We start from the raw sequence: 4,753 nt of genomic DNA, 5'->3' as shown, positions 1-4,753 counted from the left end.
TGGGGCTACTATCTGCCAAGATCTGTCCAGTGTATGTAGGGGCCATGTATTTCATTTGCTGGTAAATTAAAGAACATAAAAGGCACCACCACCTAGGCATCCTTTGGATCTTTAAGGATGACACTAACTTCCACAATTCCCTTGGTGTGTGAAATTGTTTTATGTGTGCTATATTGCTGGTGGAGGCAGTTTCAGAGACTTCCACTTGGCCTTCCCACTGTATGATAGCTTTTACTTCACAGTTCAAAAACTCCCAACGAGTATTCTGATAACTACCAAGTATGTCCACTCCAATCATGCATTCAGGGACTGGAGAACTGAACACTTTGTCAATCCATGGGCTCCAGGTAAGCTGGACATGAGTCAGCATTCCACTATTGCTTGGCCTCCCATACACTCCTACTCTGCTAGAGTGGCCATGATGGGACTTCAGGTCTCTGGCTGTCAATATCAAGGTAGACCTTAGGTTAAACAGTTCTCAAAACGTCTAGGTATATGCATTTCTTCAGAATATAGTTGCCTGTGTAAATGGCTATAGATCCCTTCGAGAAGGAATGAGGAAGAATCATTAATGTATCCCCTTGCTGTGGTGTTATGGTGATCCATCCTTATGGGGACCAAGCCACTCCATGAGTCAATGAATTCTGGGTCTGAAAATTGGCTTAGGTCTGGAATCTAAACTGGGGACTCTGACATTTTAATTTCTGTGCTGACTCTCCTGATTATCCATTCTTGATTTCTTTTATAGTTTAGATAGAATGACGCCCTTATTGTCTGCCCACTTATCTTACCCTGGGAATACCATGCACTGTTAAGCATGTTCATAGCTCTTGGTGGCTCAGGCTCTTATGATTGCCACTTCTACAGTGCGGTTCATTATCATAATTGCACCCACCCAGCTCCTGAAGCTTCAATGCCACCACCTGGCTTCCATCATTACCATGGCTTTCTGGGAGCCCAGTTCTGTAAAGCTTCTGCTATCCTCAGCCCTGAACTCCACAGAAGAACATCACTGAACTCCACAACAACTCTGGCTGGCATCCTCTCACTAGTACATTCCTTACAGGTCTGGCAGACTGCTTCCTTGGCTTTCCCACAGAATATAGCCAGTTGGTGAACTTTTTGGCCTTACATAGTATATCTTGCCACTGCAGCCTACCTGCTGCTATGAGCCTCTTTATCTCCCTCGCTCAACTTTGTACCATGGAGTTGTGGAGTTTCAAATAAAGTGAGTGTGAGCCATCATTTTCCCAAAGTTTTCAAAGCCAGCCTAGCAATGCATTAGTATCATCTTCAGTGGATCCTACCAGTGTTAAATCCTGTGTTAAAGAAGAGGGCTGCCATATTGATAAACTCTTTATTGTATTGAATATTGTCTATGATATTCAATTCCCTTTCATTCAGCACATTCAGAATCCAGTTCCTTAATTTCTCCCCAGAGACTCTGGTATATATGAGCTGTATCCTGTGTCTCATTTGGTCTAAGTCCTTTTTGTCCCCTCACAGGTCCGATGCTCACGCAACTCAACTGTGTTGTTACTTGACCCTACTTATTGGTCTGGCTGACAGGGGACAGGGGAGCTACATCCAGAGTGGGCATGTGTTTTTTTTTGTAAAATCTCAGCTCATCTTCAAGGTGGTGGGTACTAGTCTTGAAAAAAGAAGAGTGGGCCCAATTCTGCAGGTTTGGAGTCCTGTTTTCTAGCAGAGAATAGGTAGCTTTTGAAGAGCATTCAAAAGCTGAGATATCTTTGTCTGAGATACAGGGCCTGGACCCAAGGCAGAACAAGACATTGTGAGATACTTCATATGATAAGTCGCTCCTTAATTCTTTGGTCATCTCTGGGAAGAGCATGAAGCTATATTTTTGACCTTTTGAAGCAGCAGCAGGGAAAGTTGTTGCTTGTATTACCTTTCGCTTTCTGTGTTTCACATCCCTTTTCATTGTTCTCGTGATATCATTTCCCATCACATGCCAAAAATATCCTAAGTACTTCTGTGTCCATCTGTTTCTGTGGAACCCCAGAGCAGTCATAAAACATATTTTAAAATAGTTGTTTCTTAGGCTCCAGCGTGTTTGGGAATCTGCTTCCTAAATATATTTACTCACAAAAGTTCCTCCTTTGGTTATAGATATTTTATTAGATTTGTGTTCGAGGAGTGGGTGAAAAGAAGGGGAGTGGTGGCAGGAAAGAAGGAAAGAGTATGGTTAGGTTGTGCCCAGGATCCATGAATCCTAAATGGACTGCATCCAAAATGAATTACTTCAGGGGCTTCTGTAGCTGCTTGTAAATACAGGTAGTTAAAGAAGTAGCATGATATGGCAAAAAAAGGATTTGGAATCAGAATGCCTTTATTGAAGTCCTAGCTTCTCTATGGAAAGTGGGATGACTGTAGTCAAGTCGTTTGACTTCTTTCTGCTGTGGTTTCCACATTTGAAACAATGGGAATAATAATACTACCTGCCCTGCCAATTTCAAAAAGAGCTGTTTGAAATATTAATTAAGATTCTGGACATGCCTTTCCATCTGGTGGCAACCATCAGGTAAGCCAAGATGGGTGCATACAAGTACATCCAGGAGCTATGGAGAAAGAAGCAGTCTGATGTCATGCACTTTCTTCTGAGGGTCCGCTGCTGGTAGTACCACCAGCTCTCTGCTTTCCACAGGGCTCCCTGCCCCACCTGGCCTGATAAAGCATGTGGACTGGGCTACAAGGCCAAGCAAGATTAAGTTATATATAGGATTCGTGTTCACCGTGGTGGCTGAAAACATCCAGTTCCTCAGAGTGTAACTTAAGGTAAGCCTGTCTATCATGATGTTAACAAGCTAAAGTTTGCTCGAAGCCTTCAGTCCTTTGTAGAGGAGCAAGCTGGACACCACTTTGGGGCTCTAAGAATTCTCAATTCTTACTGAGCTGGTGAAGATTCCACATACAAATTTTTTGAGGTTATCCTCATCCATCCATTCCATAAAGCTATCAGAAGAAATCCTGACACCCAATGGATCAAACCAGTCCACAAGCACAGGGAGATGCGTGGGCTGACATCTGCAGGCTGAAAGAGCCGGGACCTTGAAAAGGGCCGTAAGCTCCACCACACTATTGGTGGTTCTCACCGGGCAGCTTGGAGAAGGTCCAATACTCTCTAGCTCCGCCGTTTCTGCGAATACAAGTAAAGTTTGTACAATTCATACCTAATAAACAATTTAGAACAGTAAAAAAAAAAAAAAAAAAAAAAAGAAAAGAAAAGATTCTGGATATGAAACACTTTGTAAATCTTAAGGGACCATTTAGGTTGGTGATGATCCCCTTCCTGTTGTAATTAGCATTGAATAGTTATAAACTAAAGGCAAACTATTCCTAAAGGGTGAATTTGCCACTTGAGGTGATGATTTCTTTCCTGTAAAATTTCTTGCATTTTATTTTTTAATGTTTCAAACTAAATTAATAGTGTGAAATGAAACCTGGAAATATTTTATATTTTAAATTAATAATCATTTCTAGTTTCATGCCATGAATATTGAAAAACAGTGTTTATATCCTCAGAAAAAAAAATCTACAGATTATAACCACAGAGAAGGCAAACTGGTTTTTCCCATGCTCCTCAGCACATGCTACCCAGAGGCATAGCTGTAAAAATTTGTAGATATATCTGAGGATCCAAAGTAAACTTCTAAATATACAGAACTCCATGCAAGAAAATGATCCTTTATTTTAAAGTAAAATTAGAGTTTAAAAATAGAAGTGTTTTTAAATAAGTTCTGTGCTGAGATAAACAGGTCTGCCCTCTCTCCACCTCTCCCCACTATAATTATATTTGTTCCCCCCAAAATCACATGAGATTTCTTTCTTGCTTAACATTACTTCCTTCTGCCTCATCCTGGCTTATTCTCACTTCCTCTGGGTCTGTTGCTCCCAGGTGACACGTAGAGCTTTCAGGTAATAAGCAATATTTAACTATCCTTTCTTAAGGAAGATTCTGGATATTCCTTGATTCCCTTTCCTCACTTTCAGTATCTCCTGTGTCTCTTGTTTCTTTCTTTCCAAAAATGTTTTATTATTATACAATATACATAATGTAATGTGACCCAATAATACAAAGAGTTATTATTACTAGGAATAACTAAATATTTTGCTGATTTAAAATTACTCTTTAACAAATAGTAGAAAGAAATTCTTGAAAGATATTATCCTACTAAGGAAACAGCACGTTGAAATGATTCTCTTGGATATATAACAAGCTTGCAATGCAAAACAATTAAGCTCATAAAAATATAATCCTTTGGTTTGCCCAGCATCTTACCTGTCCTGCCAAAGAAAAGAAAAAGTGCTTCTCAAATCAAAGTATTCCAGTTGGTGGTTGTTCTTAATCAAATCACTGGCATAACTGCCAAATCCATTCCCTTGGGTGGCATGCTACACACTCCTAATAGAACCAAAACACTAGGCTTGTTAACAAAGGTGAAACCAAGACAGAGCAGGGAACTGGACAAGTCCAGTGTTCCCCTAAGCCCAGGGGAAACAGGGCCCCTGCTGAGATCGCCCACATTTCAGCCCTATGATCCTCTGTGGGGGATGTTAGACTTTCAGAGAGGTATGTGTTTTCTTTTTGTTTGTTTGTTTGCTTCCTTTTTTGAGACAGAGTTTCGATCTTATCACCCAGGCTGGAGTGCAATGGCTCAATCCCAGCTTACTGTAACCTCCACCTCCCAGGTTCAAACGATTCTCTTGCCTCAGTCTCCCAAGTAGCTGG

The 4,753-nt window shown here is 40.9% G+C and overlaps 1 pseudogene; it reads left to right on the top strand.

Annotated features, from left to right (window-relative positions):
• The first annotated feature begins 2,518 nt into the window (after positions 1-2,518).
• LOC102135661 (large ribosomal subunit protein eL15-like) lies at positions 2,519-3,176 on the top strand (annotated as a pseudogene).
• Positions 3,177-4,753: the final 1,577 nt, after the last annotated feature.

The sequence above is a fragment of the Macaca fascicularis genome, chromosome 4, assembly GCF_037993035.2.
Source record: "Macaca fascicularis isolate 582-1 chromosome 4, T2T-MFA8v1.1".
Taxonomy (NCBI): Eukaryota; Metazoa; Chordata; class Mammalia; order Primates; family Cercopithecidae; genus Macaca; species Macaca fascicularis.
This window is presented reverse-complemented; position numbering and strand designations above follow the sequence as displayed.